The sequence below is a fragment of the Protopterus annectens genome, chromosome 7.part0, assembly GCF_019279795.1.
Source record: "Protopterus annectens isolate FY-2018-M chromosome 7.part0, PAN1.0, whole genome shotgun sequence".
NCBI lineage: Eukaryota > Metazoa > Chordata > Ceratodontiformes > Protopteridae > Protopterus > Protopterus annectens.
The window spans coordinates 1230682400-1230700056 of NC_056739.1; the positions used below are offsets into that span (position 1 = coordinate 1230682400).

Below are 17657 nucleotides of genomic sequence, written 5' to 3' on the forward strand. Positions count from 1 at the left end.
TAACAGATAAGACTCTTGCTTAGTAATGCTTTATGGTCTCAAATGCTGAGATTTTGGCTGAGATGGCTTTCCAGTTCAGTTGTTCCCCTCAAAAGAGCTAGAAGTGTGCATAGTAGGTAGTTTCTCTCCCCTATTACAAGGGTTTGTGTGGAAAGGAGATCCAGGATACTGTCTCTTAATGTTAGATTTTTATGGAGCTCTTTGTAACTGGGCACAGCTGGCTCCTTCACTAAGGCCCTTTGAAGTTTCCCTGCATTGCACTAGCCAATAATAGTTCATTCACTTTTTTCAAGTTCTCTGCATTAGGACACTGTCGCTTTATATACCCTGCATCCCCACAGCAAAAACAAAATCCAGTAGGAACTCTGAACATTCTTTCTTGCAAAAAGATCTGGTCAGTTTTCTACAGAACAGCCAAGGCTTGCAGTAGCATTTCTTGAAATGTTTTGGGAGGGAATGAAATATTTGCTTAGCATTATTCCTATTTATTATACCACCTATCAGATGGAAAGAGCAAAAAGACCCTTAACCAAAGGAACTAGCAACTGTTATGATATCCCCAGAAAAAGGTTCACTACTTTCAGCCAAACAAATCTGAAAAACTATATTCTGAAGCAATTCCCTTATAACTGGCTTCTACTGTCGTATCCATACACTAACTTATTTGCAGTTTAGGCAAACTAATGCTGTACTTTGGGAAACTATAAAACCCCTTGAGCAAGATCCTCCATATGATGAAAAATGTCACCCTAATAATGCACCTTGTCAATACAAGAGTTTATCTATGAACCTGACTGGCAACAGCAGCATAGATGAAGAAACTTAATTGCCAAGTTATTTAGCACAGAAGGGGGTTAACAATATGATCAGTTTAAGCCGATACACCATTTCCTAGACCAAGGACTATTATGAAGGTGGCAAGGATCTCTGTCTTTAAAGCCTCCTGAACTGGAAGGCTTGAAAGCTAATGGTGTTACTAATGCCTGTTGCATTAGCCTTAAAATACTTTTACACAAATTTAGCACAAAAAGTAGAAGTGTTTAACAATCTGGGGAACAAGTGTAAAATTCCTGAGCATCCAGGCAGTACACACATCCAAGAGGCAAGACTGGGTCTCTGGTCCAACAAATAACCATTACTGAAATACAGAAATATCCACAAAAAAATCTGAGGAAGATGTAGACCCTCATAGTCACATATGCAACATCAGCATATAGGGAGAAGGAACAAATACCCATTCTTTGGGTGCCACCTGACTGACATCTTGGTGATAACAACTGATTGCTTTATCACTGCATGTTATTTGGAATCCTACACAAACAATACACCAGTGGGGAGATGAGTAACCAGAGAGGACAGTTCTGCTGACTGCAGCAACATGCATAAGTGTATTGACTACTGAATGATGTTATCTCACTAGTTAGGCTTGGACCTCAACTGCCACCTCCTTTTCAACCAAAAACCTAAAGAAACTTTCACTTCAATTTTTACTTTCTGGATGCTTTGTTTTTTCTGATTAGAAGAATAAAACAGGACCAAGACAAATGTGCTCAAGAAAAACTTGCTTTCTAAGAATTTGTTAAACATTGTGTACAATCCTGACAACTATGTTATGGTAATCCAAGAGACAAAGAACATCTGCAAGACTCAATGGCACTGCCCAGCCCCTGTGTTATATAGGGATAACCCCCCTGACTACAATCCAGGGAACCCATTATTTCATTAGCAGAAAGGGTGGAGGATAGACTCCAGTAGCCAAAACAACTCAACTATCCTGGCGAAGGGTTGGGGGGTATTTTGCCTGACACATGGGTGTCCTCTACTGGTGAGTAGGCTTGTGGAAAAGTGCAAAGCAGGCCCTTACTGTTAGGAGAGATATGACTGCAGAGTCCAGTTCAGCCCCCACAGAGACTTATGTATAACAGTTTGGGACATAGTGCACAGGAACCTGTGACCACAGTTCATCGGCGAGTCTGCGCCCATAATCCCTATGCCTCCTACTCCAGTGGTGACACCCCTTCCCAAGTTATGCATAAGGCTGATTACCCTTGGTGGAATGTACCTGTTGAATGCAAAAATATTGTTCAGTTAATGGTGTATTAGTGCGTATAAATATTTTGCTGCTAATCTTCCTTTGACTTGGGGGGACCCAAGATTTTCTAGTGGGGGGAAGAGTGTAGTTCCCACTGTATTTCATTGTAAAAGTAATAGACTGTAGTTTTTTTTATTACACCACAAGGTGGAGCTCTTTTCAGGAATATAAAAAGACAATTTCGAAAGTGAAAGATGAGACTGAGAGACTAACTGAAGGAGGGAAGACTGAAACTGTTAGCTGAAGGGAAAAAGGGCCTTGCAGCATGACTGAGTTTCCTTTTCTAGTGCTGTGGGATAGGGAAGTCAAGTAGCAGATTGTGCCTGTCTGTTTCTGAAATCCAGGATGGTGGTATTTTGTGGAATCAGGAGAGAAGTCTGAAACCAGTAGTTCCATGCCTGCATATGATTCAGCAAGAAAAGGAGTTCCTTTGGGCCTAGCACAAAGAAGCCATAGATGATTAACAGAGTTCTGGCAGGTGATTTTTCTACTTTTCTCATCAGAGGAACCACAGTGCCTGGTCACTAGGATATTCTCGACGGAGTGGTGAGAGGCTCTGGCCATCATTTTATATTTTTATAAGACTGTGGATCCCCCCCCCCCCCAATTCTTTGTGGATTACAAATAACTGGGATCCATATGAGCTCCCACTTGGGCCCCATCATGCCAGCAGTATCTTTCACACACTTTTTATCTAGTTTGAAGGGGCCAGTGACACCTGGATTTGCTGAAGACCTTAATCACTTGTTCAAAGAGCATTTGCACAAGTGGAAGTTGCATAACCATAACTGCTTGAAGTGGCATTTGTTCATGTGTTTTTTGTTTAGTTTGTATAGATACAATGTTCTGCTTCTTGATATGGGATACATTTTAGCTTTTCTGACCCTCCAGTCTTCCAGAGGAAGAACAAGACAGGTTTTCATTTCCTTTCACTGATTGCCTTTCTCTGAGATGTTGAGGTCTTATAATAAGAATAATAAAGTAAGAGTGGGTGATGTGCAGTGAGGGCATGCCCTTCTTCAAAAAAAAAACTCAACTGTTTTCTATGTAATTGGTTTGAGTACCTGAGCTGATATTTACAGCTTGTATTTGTTGTCATTTGTAGTTCAGCAGTGTCATGGAGATTAATTTGTAAAACCCTTAACTGAAGTTGATTACTGTATGCTAAATAATTTCTGATTATTGAAGTTTTTTTATACAAAATGTCCTGTGGTGTGCAGTTCATTTTTTTTCACTCGCTTTGCCACATTTGGGAAGGGTAAACCCAAGAGCTCTAAAGCAGACAAAGAAAAATGTTGTGCTCTTAGCAGCCTTACTGTTAAGGATTCAATAGTGTGATTAGTTTTTCTGCTATTTTTATTGGGTTTTCCTTTTAATAATGTCATTTTTGGGGCAAATACCAGTAATAGCGAGAAAGATCGCCAATATTTCAGAGGGCCCCCATCCCAATGGTCTACAGGCAGAAAACAAGGGGCAGATGGTAAAGTGTGAGATAAAGATGATCCCAATTCCACTGTGTTTGATAAAGGAAGCAAGAGTCATAATACAGATATACAACTTTCTAGTTTTACAGCCCCTGAAACTAATACAGCAGTCTCAAGATGCTCAAACTGGGGAGATGAAGTGGAAGAGGAAGAAAAAAAAAACAAATCTTAACAGGGAGATTTCAAGATACAGAAGATAACTCTTAATCTGTGACTTTGGTGACAGAGGCAGCAAATCGTCCTCTGAAAGCTCTAATTCAAGGGAAGGTACTGAAATCGAAACAGACAAAAATGTACTATTAAGAAGACAGAAGCAAATAGATTATGGCAAAAACACTATAGCATATGACTGATACATCAAGGATGTTGCCAAATATCATCAAAAACCAGGGCTCCACCCCCGAACTCCTAACAAGTTTAAGAAGTATAGTCACCAATCCTGGGACCAGCAAATCAGGGTGTGGATTGCATGCTTGGGACCCTCCTCAAGGTGAAGATAGCAGTCTACAACCAGAGGAAGAGCTTGAGCTAGATGAGGAGATGGAGACTATGTCTGTTCCTAACAGCTTTGCAGAATCACTGGACCTGAATATGGGTGAAGTGCATTCGTCAGCTTGTCATCAGGATTCTTATTCTGGTACTCCGACAAAGGTCAGATGCCTTGATCGTATGGATGATGATTTTAACTTGGAAGCATGTTTAGATGACTCAGAAGATAAGGACTCTTCCAGCTGGCTGCAAGAATAGTCTGAACATTGCCTCCATTTTTAATGGAATTGAACCTAGAGGCTGTAGGCATTTTCTCATTGGAGAGCAGCTTCTCACTGTGATTTTACCCATTTCCAGTCTCCATAACAAACCATTTGTAGAACAGGCTATTTGACTTGAGATTGGTGGGCCTGAATCATACCACCTTTTGTTATGGAATACAGTTAAGAAGATACTCTTATTTGGGATACCCTGGATTTTGACTGCTTCTCAGCATCTCCAGTCTATTTCTAGCTGGAGGTAGTTGGAGTTGTGCCTTCTTGCAAATGTGATGCATTGATTTTATTATTGGCAAGGAGATAAAAAGTGACACTCAATATTAAGATGTTTTATTTTGACATTTATATACAAAAATTTGTTTGGAAATTGTGGTAAAAAGATTGCATTGTGTGAAATGTTTTTCTGCTACTTGCAGTGACAAACCCATTTTGAATACTACTTATTTCAGGTTACATATGATCACTGTGTAGTCAGTCATATGACTAGAGGGATACAAACATTTGAATGGAGAGTTTATTGATTTCATTTAACTGTAACTAGCATCTTAGCTTAGTGTGCTGTAGTTAATGGGGAAAAAATCAGAACATTTGAGTCAGGACTTCATAGTAACATAGTAATGTGGATTCTTTATCAGGGCACGTAACCATGTACAGGTTGTTTTTGGCAGGGCAAATGTATATTTGCTGCTTCTTCATGTTTGCAAGACTCGTCCAAGAAAGCACCAATTTCCAGTTTGACAGAGTTTCTCTTGTATAACAATGCCAGAAGTCTCACTACACTATCTCCCTTGGTATAGAAGACTGTAAAATATAGCAGATGCAATGCCATATTACCTTCCTTGTTTGCCACACTGGCTTGTTGAATGATCATTCTGTGGGGTCTATATTATAACATTGAAGTTGCAAAACTTCGAATGTTATAATATCGACCCCACTACATCGAAGGCTGAAAATAGTGAAGCCGCGGAACATCGAATTCTTACCTAAGGAAAACTTTCAGTAGGCCATTCCATGGCTACCCTATTTCCTCCACTATGGTGCGATAGTTACTGACCTTAGGGTGAGGGTGCGGGTTAAGGTAAGTGAATAGGTAGGAATGTATGTATGGTTTAGTGTAGGGTTAGAAGTAGGGTTTTGTTAAGTTTATGTGTGTATTCATTTGTTTATGTATAGTTTTTCAGGGTAAGTATGCGATAGTTACGGACCTTAGGGTTAGGGTGCGGGTCAAGGTTAGTGGATAGATAGGAATGTATGTAAGGTTTAGTGTAGGGTTAGAAGTAGGATTTTGTTAAGTGTATGTGTGTATACTATTTAGTTTGTTTGTGTATAGCTCCTTAGGGTAAGTGTGCGATAGTTACGGACCTTAGGGTTAGGATGCTTGTTATGGTTAGTGGATAGATAGGAATATATGTACGGTTTAGTGTAAGGTTAGAAGTAGGGTTTTGTTAAGTGTATGTGTGTGGATTATTTATTTTGGTGTGCTTGTGTTGTGTGTATGTTTCTTGGAACAGCAATTTTTTTCCCTGGGAAAAAAAATTGTTATTGCGAGTGTTCAATGTTATCGCATTTGGAAATTCCAAGTTCGAGCTTATGGTGTTCGATATTTTGGAATTTTGATTATGTGCTATAGACCCATGCTAACCACATTAGACATCTGTCATTGTGTGCTTTTTCTTGGCCAAAAAAAAATGCAGTTTTAAAATTTGTTCACTGCTGTTTTCTTAATTTTGAGTATGGATCAGTGGTTGTTGATCTGAGTTCTCAAGGTTAATGGCAGTCCTTTAGTATTCATGACCTTGCCTTCTTTTATTGGCTAAATGTAGCTCATGGTATCTGGAAGCCTGTGCATTTGTAATTGTAGATGTTTTTTAAATCTGTTCTCTGTTGTAGTAATTGTTTTCTGCCCTCCACCACTCTGTGCTTGATCTCTCCCCGTTCTGTAATCTAATAGCCTAATTGAGGACTTGGAGCCATTTGTAGATGTATGCAATAAGGATCGTTGCAGTAGGAAGCCATAAAATTTAATGATTTGCTGAACATAGCCATGAGTCAGAGAAATCAAAAGCCATTCTGCCCCTTCTTGGTTTCTGCAGTTTTAAGTAGTAAACTTTACTTTTGCCTCCTGGCCTGTGTCTTAGTGGTAAAGAAGCTTAATTTACTGGTATGCATGTAATTGTCTGTACCGTGGGACTTGACTAATGGCACTGTTACCTGTGACCCATCTCCTTATTTCCTCCAGGACCAAGAGGCAAGAGTGAGACTTTCCTAAACCGTGTAAGAGTGCACTCATCCATTCCTGGTTGGGTGCTTGATTTGGCTCAGTTGCTGTGCAGATGAGAGCTAGACATCAAGGGATTATCCAGTTTGCAGGTTCCATTGAGGTCCCTACTTCATCCCTTCTCACTCCTGTCTGTAGGTGGCTAGTATATTCCCACTGACTGACTGGATGGGAATGATGCCCTACACCCACCCACATCATCCCACACGAGCCACCAAATGTAGCGCACCTGCAGGGGTAGCTGAAGTAGATATGGGTTCCTTCCTACCTGACTCTGGTGACATCCCTATAGGCCCAACACACCAATGTGGCAAGAAAGACAGATTTTATTCTAGGTGACACGTCTAGTTTAAAAGGCAATAGCACAACCACAAACAAATTATTTCAACAGTGCACCAGTTAGCAATAAGGCAAGGTGAGATATGCATGCAATGAAAACATACATTCACCCTCTTCCCCAGAACTCAACAGAAAAAAAAAGGGTCTTGACATTCAAACATGTGCAAAGAGGGCAATATCAATGAGCAGTAAAGCTATATAATGCAGCAATACAAACATGGGAAACAAATGCAGTGTCATTAAGCAATAAAAGAGTTACAATACAACAATACAGATATGAGAAAATGCAATGTCTTTATGCAGCTAAATTCTTGAAGGCAGCAGTACTAACACAAGCAAAATGCAATGTCATTGAACAATGAAGATTTATAATGCAACAATACAAATATGAGAAAATGAAATGTCATTGAGCAGTACTAACACCCTCAACCCCCTTGATTAATTCTAAACAGACCAACTATGAAACATTCTATTATACCCTGTTCACTGGCCAGTGACTACTTAAAGTCTTGCTGGTGGCATGATGGGGCCCAAGTTAGAGCTCATATGGATCCCAGTTATTTTTAATCCACAAAGCATTTGGGGGGGATCCACAATCTTATAAAAATATAAAATGACGGCCAGAGCCTCTCACCACTCTGTCGAGAATATCCTAGTGACCAGGTGCCAAGGTTCCTCTGATGAGAAAAGTAGAAAAATCACCTGCCAGAACTCTGGTAATCATTTATGGCTTCTCTGTACTAGGCCCAAAGGAACTCCTTTTCTTGCTGAATCATATGCAGGCATGGAACTACTGGTTTCCAACTTCTCTCCTGGTTCCACAAAATACCACCACCTAGGATTTTAGCAACAGACAGGCACAATCTGCTACTTGACTTCCCTGTCCCAAAGAACTAGAAAAGGAAATCCAGTCATGCTGCAAGACCCTTTTTCCCTTCAGCTACCAGTTTCAGTCTTCCCTCCTTCAGCTAGTCTCTCAGTTTCCGCTTTCACTTTCAAAATTGTCTTTTTATATTCTTGAAAAGTGGTGTAATGAAAAACTGCAGTCTGTTACTTCTACAATGAAATACAGTGGGAGCTACACCTATATTAGTTTTTTTCGTATACTTTGCAACAATTCCCCAATTTCTCGAATGTTATAAATATTAAACAATGGGGTAGTTGAAACACTGGACAGAAACATGACAAATTATCTTTATGAATTTAAAGCAGATTCACATTTATAAACAATGTCAGTTTCACAGTGTTATATATTCAACTTCCAGGATGAATGCAGTTTAATTTTAACCTTGGGTGTGTCCAGTACTGAATATTTTGAATAGATTGATGCTAATTTATAAAGTATTGTGTCCATGGAATTTCATACATTAAATCTGTTCTCGCAGTTTTTTCCTGTATGGCTCATGAATCTCTTAACTAGCCCATTTATTTGTGTGCAAAAGAAGTAATTGTATTGAGTGAAAATCTTAGGTATGTGTGAAAATGGTAAAGTGATGACTGTCTATCCTCTGTACACATGAATTCAGAAAAGGGTAAAATATCTTGTCTAGCACTGGAATTACAGATATGGCAGATGTGGAATGGATGGGTTCTGTCACAGCACACATTGCAGTGGTTACTGATAGCTTAGAGTACATGTTCTCAAGATTGCAGTGAGCCACTGGAATATGTTCACACTTCATACAAGAGGTATCTTGAAACTGGAAACATCTTAACTGTCATTATATTTTTAAGCAGTATGTTTGCTTAAAAAGTGAGACTGTTATGCAGAAGTTCATCTGTGCATCCCAGTGTGAGGTAATGCAGTCTTTGTTATTACTCCCTGATAGTTCATATACAAATTCGAGTCTTCCAATTTACAGTCACTGGTATGGCAAGATGAGTGCCTTTTATCATAAAATTATAATCGAGAGAAATAGGCACAATGAAATGTTAAGTTCCAACTCCATCATGATTCAACTTGAAAGCAGTTGAACCTGACAAAAAAAATAAATAAAATTAAGTGTTAGAACATTGAAAGCCCATAACATTGAAATTCAAAACATTGAGACCAAAATCTTGAAAATTCAAAACACAGAAAACTCAAAACATTGAATCCCATAACACTGAAAAAACATAGGAAAGCAACATGTAATATATTCCAGCACACCTGCATACAGAAACAAATAAGAAACCAACTATATTACACTTTGTCAAACCCTGTACCCCCCACAGCTCCAGCTACTTAAATATATTAACCCAGAGATCCCACTACAATGCACTAAGATGTGTTCTGTTGTAGTATAGAAAGTAAGAACAGAACATGACTGAGGTTACCTGTGAAACTCTGGTAGGTATCTGAGGAATGTATATTCATGTGTAATGTTTGAACAGTGAAGTAGTGTTTCTAAGAAAACTTTGAGGATATATTTTTACAATTTAAACAGGCAGTCATAAAGAGCAGAATAGTGTGTTTGCCATTTCTAGTTCTGTGTAGTGCAATCTCGGAGTTGATATATTTAAGTAGTGGGGGTGGGGGTGCAGGGAAGCTTGCCCTTGCTTATATTTGGAAAAGTGTAATATGGTTTGTTTTTTATTTGTTTCTGTATGTAGTTGTGCTGGCATATATTAAATGTTGATTTCTTATGTTTTTCAGTGTTATGGGATTCAATGTTTTGAGCATCAGTGTTTTGAATTTTCAGGATTTTGGTCTCAATGTTTTGAATTTCAATGTCGTGGGCTTTCAATGTTCTAAAGTGAATGCATATGCATTGAATTTCAATGTTCTAAAGTGAATGCATATGTGTGTGTGTGTGTGTGTGTGTGTGTGTGTGTGTGTGTGTGTGTGTGTGTGTGTATAAATGTATATATATATATATATATATATATATATATATATATATATATATCTATTTAGGTCTACCTGATAACACCGACATGACAAAACACCAACAACGAAATAACCGACACGACAAAACCGAAAGTTCAAAATCACGAAACTTCACATGCCCGACAAACCACAATCCCGACAATCAACAAAACAAATAACTTTCCCGAAAAACACACACACAACACAAGCACACCAAAAACCTTACAAACCTACACTAAACCTTACATACACAACTATATATGCACTAACCTTAACCCAAACCCTAACCCTAAGGTCCATCACTATCGCACACTTACCTTACCCGCACCCTAACTCTAACTCACTTAATCCGCCCCTAACCCTTAAATCTGTCACTATCGCACACTTACCTTACTCGCACCCTAACCCTAACTCACTTAATCTGCCCCTAACCCTTAAGTCCGCACTATCGCACACTTACCTTACCCGCATCCTAACCCTAACTCACTTAACCCGCCCCTAAACCTAATGTCCATCACTATCGCACACTTACCTCACCCGCACCCTACCCTAACGTCCGTCACTATCACACACTTACCTTATCCACACCCTGACCCAAACGTCCATCCCTATCGCACACTTACCTTAACATGTCAGTGTTCTCAGAGTTGGGATTCTCAACTGTCAGTCTTCTCTGTTGTCGATCTTCCGGTGTCGGTTATCTCGATGTCGTTCTTCTCAGCTTTCGGCATAATCAGGTAGACCCATATATATATATATATATATATATATATATATATATATATATATATATATATATACACACACACACACATATACATATATATATATGGGTTCCTATGAGTTCATCGAACTGTCAAATCACCGACACTCACCTCTTCGACACCAAACCATCGACATTCATATCGGCGACAATTCCGGTAAGCGATCTTCCCCCTTTCAGGACCCATGGTAGCGCTTGTTCCTGTGTTACAATGTGTAGGGTGTACGTGATTCTGTATACTTTACCTTGAAAGCATTGTTATTGATGTCGTACCAGAGAAACAAGCGCTACCATGGGTCCTGAAAGGGGGAAGATCGCTTACCGGAATTGTCGCTGATATGAATGTCGATGGTTTGGTGTCGAAGAGGTGAGTGTCGGTGATTTGACAGTTCGATGAACTCATAGGAACCCATATATATATATATATATATATATATATATATATATATATATATATATATATAGATCTATATGGGGTTGAGGATGGATGGATATATCAATTTAGCATTTAAAGTCCATTTGTTCTAAATATTACTCATTTATAGTACGTTTTTTCTCTGTACTTCACATTAGTGTACATACAGTTCTTGGCTATAAAGTGCTCAAGGCAAAGTTTAAGTCCTTCTAGAAATGGGGTTCTTATACCTTAATGTAATACTCTTAATAAGGTCTTCCCAATGATCTATATAGTGGCAATGCAGTCCATGTTAGTATCCTTGTAATGCATTCTAATGCTCAACTCCAAATTTTTCTGTTTCTGCTTCGATGGGGAAAAAATCTATGTACCATTTATTACTTTTTGACTATCAGATGAAACTCTCCAGCATTTACTCCTTTCCCGTGTGCACGTACTCCTCTGGAAAATGTTCTAAAGCTTTTTTATTTACAAAGTTTCAGCTATGTACTGTTAAATGTCATTTTTTATTTTGATTTTCTCTGTTTGTCAGAATAACGAAAGGACATATGTACTATACCAATTCATCTGATAAACCATTGATGACATAAGAGAAGTTTCTCAGGAAACAATCCTGCATCATCCATCCCAAAGATGAACCTCACTTCCTGAAAATGAAATCTCTTTTTTTCAGCAGACTATATTTTCATGCAACAAACATTGATTACACCTGTACCTTTTTACAAAGTGCAACTTGTCCCTTTAACTTAAAAGTTCTGATTGTAGAAAAAAAATAAGACTTGAAATCCTAGACTATCTCATCAGCTCCTCCAACCTGACTGATGACCCTTTTATTCCAGGAAAATATGTTGATTGGATGTGGACAGGAAGACTGTGATTCAATGGAGTCTTTGTGTACATTTACTCTGTATTTATTTAATAGTTATTTATGCTCCCAACCACTGGAAATTTTGCTAATGGAATTGTACCATATAACCATTTAATGTTTACATTCCTTGTAAATGCCATCAGTATTTGTCATCTTCTAGTCCAGCAGAAAAATTATTTTCTTGAATGATGTATCTATAGAAGGCAGCTAGTTGCCCTTTCACAGCCTTTCAAAGCTAACTCGGCATTTTCTGATGTATCTTGTAGTCCAGTTTCCTTGCTTGTGACTTGTTAAAATACTACCACTGTTTCATATATGAGAAGGCATTCACCTCAAGTAAATAGCTTATAATCTTTCTATTCTTACATTGTTTTCAAATGCTGAATAAATATAAAGCAGTCTTTTTAATTGTCCATGTTTGTCCTGTTTTGTTCTTGTCATTCCCAACTTTCTTCTGAATGTCCATCTTTCATCCATCTGTCATCCTTTTTTAAATAATGACTGCCAGAAAAGCCAGCACATAAAGGTTGGAGCAACTACAGTCAGAAATACTGATATGCAAAATAAGATGTCAGTATTACTTTGTGTAAATTAGTGACTTTGTTTAATCCAGATCTTGGTTCTTGCAGAAAGTATTGTGACTATGAAGCTGCTTATATTAGCTCTGGAACTCAAAGTATACTTTTGTTGATTTGGCACAAGCTAATACAAATGCATGTGTTCTAGCAGTAAATAAAGGTTGACAAAAATATTATAGTACCTTTCAAAATGAATTCATAGTAATCCTGGTCCTGTATCTCACTGCAAAGTCAGGAGATTTTATTTATTTATGATTGTAGCTACTTAATGATGTATGTAATTTAGTCTGTACCATAATTCCTTCCCAGAGAAATTAAAGAATTGAATTCCACTGATACCTTTAAAGTCTGTTAATGATCCTGCATTTCATACACCAATATGTGTGTTCATATATAATTCTTACACGTGACCTACCATCTTCTGCAAAATATTCATTGTCCTTTATGTGCCTTCAAAGTAAGTGCATGATTACCCATGTTCATAATTTGTTATCTATGTAAGTGTCTATTTAAGTCCTAATGATATTATAAACATTTCTTCTGGTACATATGTGTTTGCATTTATACTTGTATTTGAGGACTTCGACCTTCTTAGCATACTTTAAAAGTTTGCCATGTACTCCATAGGATAACCTAATTAGTAAATTACAAATAAATAAATGTGTTTCTGTTATTTCTAGTAAAAAAAAAAAAAAAAAAACTCTGGTTGGATCTATTAGAGATGAGGTAAGGAATCTGTGTAATGAATATTATTCAAGTTGGTGCATTATTAATTTATACAGCTTATACAGCAGAGTTTTCTTTTCTATGTTTCCATATAAAAAAGGAAGCTTCTTCTAGAGAGTTTCAGCATGGAGAGATGAAAAGTCAGCAAGTAAATGTGAGTCTTGGTGAGTACCTTCACTAGGTGGACCCTGTTTTCACAAAATCTCACCAAGGCAACATTGATATATAGACTGTATTTATATAGCATATATCATGGACAGAAGTAGGTCAAAAATTAAAAGAGATACCTAGGTGCACAAGACCCGGGATACAAAAGTGCACAATCCTGGTAGGCGCACTGGTGCCAGGACTGGAAAAAAATGATAGTGTAGAATCCCCCATTGTAGAAGGAAGTAGTAGTCCACAAAAATCACAAAAACTGAGAGGCCAAAGAAGAGCCATAAAGAAGATAGAGTGGACTATTGAGGATAAGAAAGAAATTACCTATTGTTACTATTATGCAAAAAGCCCAGAATTTCCAGACACAAGATATGCAAAATAATGAAGGCAGAAATTAAAGGAAAGAAAAATACTTCCACAAGAAAAAATGTCAGAAACTTCAAATGAAAATCTGTGTTCATTAATGCAACAGATTTGTGAAAAACATTATATAGAATAAGAAACTTTGATCTATTTGGAAAAAGAAGCATCTGAGGAAGCGAAAAAATATAAACAAAACCTAGAGATAGTTGAAAAGTATTAAAAAGAAATATGGACATGGGAAAGAAAGAACGATTTGATATGGTGCAATATTTATGCAAAGGAGAAAGCCAAATTAATCAGTATAAAGAAGGGAGCCCCAAAGATATTCAAAGAGAAATACAGGCAAAAGCAACCAGATATGGAAAATTTCGCAATAAAAAAAATAATATCACAAAGATGGAATGTAGAAAAGAAGATTAATAAAGTAAAAGTTAAAAAAATAGAAGTTAAAGTTAAGGAGTGCCTGAGAAGTGAAGGATTTGATGTAGAAGGTCTAACACAGGTTACATCACAGCATGATGCAGTGAGTCCCCAAAGTAAGGAGAAACAGGAAGATCAGGAGACATACGAAGAAGAAATATGGACATGGGAAAGAAAGAAAAAGAGATTTAATATGGTGTAATATTTATGCAAAGGAGAAATCAAAACTAACCAATACAAAAAGAGCAGCACCAAAGATATTCGAAGAGAAATACAGGCAAAGGAATCCAGACATAGAAAACTTTACAATACAAAAAATAAGAAGACAAAGAGAAAAAGCAGAAAAGGAGATCAGTAATGGAGAAGTTAAAGAAATAGAAACTGAGGTTATGGAAAACTGAAGGATTCAGTGTAGAAAATCGAAAGCAGAAAGCACCACAACAGGATAGAGCAATGGATATCCAAATTAAGGGGAAACCAGTGGAACAGGAAGTAATTGGTCAGGTGCCATATCAAGATATTTTGCAGCCTTCCACAGGAAACCAGTTTAAATGTTCACTTGAAGCTAGACAGCAAGGAAAGGAATAGGAAACTGTAGAAACTCTGATGCAGTCAATGTTGAGGAGTGATAGGCCAGTGAGTTCTCATATGACAGAGCAACAGATGGCACAGGATGAAAATGAAGAGAATGTGACACAGGAAGATGCTATAGAACTTTCTATAGAATGCCTGCAGGAAATGGAAAACAAGGGATGTGCCCTCAGGTTGGAATAAAATGAGCTAACATAAGAGTTGTTTGATTTAATAGACATGGATAGATATATTAAGATCAAAGACAGCAATAGACTGCAAAAGGTCAATGAAACCCAAAAATTCAGAAGTCTGATAAAACAAATGAATGCAGTAATTAGGACTGTCCATAGAGATCCATGTGATATAACAGAAGTAAACAGGATATATTATTGTGCAGTTAAATTAATAACTGATAAAGTTCTACCACAAGAACACAGGGTAGTGAGGGAAAGGAAGGGGAGAAATCAAATACCATCATGGAAGTATCGAATAGAGAAAACTATAAAACAATTAAGACAAGATGTGTCACTGTTAGAAGAATATAGAAGAGAGAACAGATCAACAAAAATACTAAGAAAGATAGTCGTAATAAAAGCAGTGTGCAGTAATAGAACAGGCCAGGATCTATCATGCACTATCGCAAATAACAAACTAAAATTTTCAGCACAGGCGGAAAAGCTTAGAAGATACACAGATAAATATAAAGGAAAAGTACAAAATAAGCAATTTATTGATGATCCAAAAAATTTTATAGAGAACTGGGAAACAAGGTAAAAGGAATTGAAAGACTGCCAAAAAGAGGAACTAGATACATTTTTGAGAAGTATCTGTGAAGATCCTGTGGAACATAACAAAGATGCTAAACGGATAGAAGTAAAAGAAAGAATAAGAAGTTTAAAGGGGCAGGATATAAAATGGAATGAAGTAGCAGCAACAGAGATAGAAACAAAGTTAAGAAAAGCCTCTAATTGGAAAACCCCAGGCCCAGATGCAGTACCTAACTTTTGGTTAAAAGTATTAACATCTTTGCACAAAGATTTAGCCATGAGTAAGAAATACTTATATGCGCACCCAGAACAGACACCAACCTGGCTAACAACAGGCAAAACAATGTTCCTACTTAAGACTGAACCTACAAGCTACCATAAAAACTGTAGACCAATAACTTGCCTTCTGACGACATATAAACTATGCATAGGAATTGACACCGATAGAGTTTATAGTCATTTAGAAGAAAACTCAATTATGGCAGTAGAACAAAAGGGCAATAAAAGAAAGTCATATGGAACAAAGGATCATTTCTTGTTAAATAAAATCATACTGGAGAACTTTAAAAAGGGAAGAATTTAAGTATGGCATGGATTGACTATAAAAAAGCATTCAATAGTATCTCGCATTCATGAATTAAAGAATGCTTAAGAATGTATAAGATGCACCCTATACTGATCGACTACATTGCAGTGACCATGAAACAGTGGCAGACCACTTTGCAATTAATCCATGATAATGGACAGATTATTATCCCAGGGATAAGAATTCAAAGGGGGATATACCAGGGTGACTCTCTGTCACCATTGCTATTCTGCTTCCCATTAATCCATTAAGCTGTTTACTTAACAGCTTAGGCCATGGCTACAATTTGTCTCCTAGAAAACAACAAAGTGTAAAGACTTTTCATCTTCTCTTTGTCGATGATTTAAAACTGTATAGCTCATCAGATGAACAAAAAGCACAGCTGCAGGTTGTCAAAACTTTTTCAGATTATATAAGAATATCATTTGGTCCTGATAAGTGTGCAAAAGCAACATTTATAGCAGGAAAACTGCAGCACCAGGAAAACATCAGGTTGGGACAAGAATGTGAAATAAAAGAACTTGAGCAAGAGGAAGTGTATAAGTATTTGGGAACTGATGAAAGATTAACAATAAAACATGAACAAATGTAAGGAATACTTCAGAAGACTTAAATTAATCCTGAAAACAGCATTGACATCTAGGAATAAAATCCAAGCTATAAACCAATTTGCTCTAACTGTACTAACTTACAGTTTTGAAGTGATTGACTGGCTCCAAAATGAGTTGGATAGAATAGATTGGAAAACAAGAAAGATGTTTCATGCTCACCAAATGAACTATAAAAATCAGTGTATAACAAGATATTATATTTCCCTTTCTGAAGGAGGGATGGGCCTCCTTGAAATTGATTACATGTATAGATTTGCAATTGTGGGACTCCACACATATCTGCTAACTTCACAAGACTCAAACATAGTGAAAGTTTTGAAGCATGAGGAGAATAAATCTAAGATGGCTTCCCTGCTTAATCTAGCAGAAGCATATCGGTGTCAAGCAGGAATGGAAATCAAACCAGAAGTAGATAAAAATCAGGCAACAACTGAATGCGCCAAAAAAAAAAAAAAAAAAAAAACAAAAGAAAGACTATAAGGTGAATGACCAGATGAGAAGGCAAGAAATGTGGAAAAAGCATAAATATAGTTGCAAGTATAGAAAACTTCTGGAAGAACCTTATGTTGATCAGGAATGAATACAGGAATGCTTAAGGAGAGGTGAATTCAAACCAAGAGATGAAAGTTTAATATTGGTAGCCCAAGATAGTGGGCTACATACACGATGGTTTACAAAGTGAATGTGGGAGAAATAGACAAATGTAGGTTTTGTAAAACCAAATTGAAAAGAGTTGCACACTTCCTTACTGGTTGTGACATACTAATGACAGAAGGACTGTATACTGAAAGGCATAATAATTTGGCAAGACTGTTGCATTGGGGATTGCACAAACATTATGGTATTGAAGTGTCTGAAAAACACTGGAAACATGAGCCACAAAGCATCATAGAAAATGATGAAGTTTATATCACAGTTATTTATTTATTTATTTGTATTTGTTTACCAGGATGGTCCAGCTGGGCCAAAAGTGCCCATTTGCAGTGGAGTTCCTGGGGAGAAAAGCTCCACATATAAGAC

The 17657-nt window shown here is 37.3% G+C and overlaps 1 pseudogene; it reads left to right on the top strand.

The window, feature by feature from the left end:
- Positions 1-4323, top strand: part of LOC122806153 — a 183396-nt pseudogene extending 179073 nt beyond the window's left edge.
- Positions 4324-17657: the final 13334 nt, after the last annotated feature.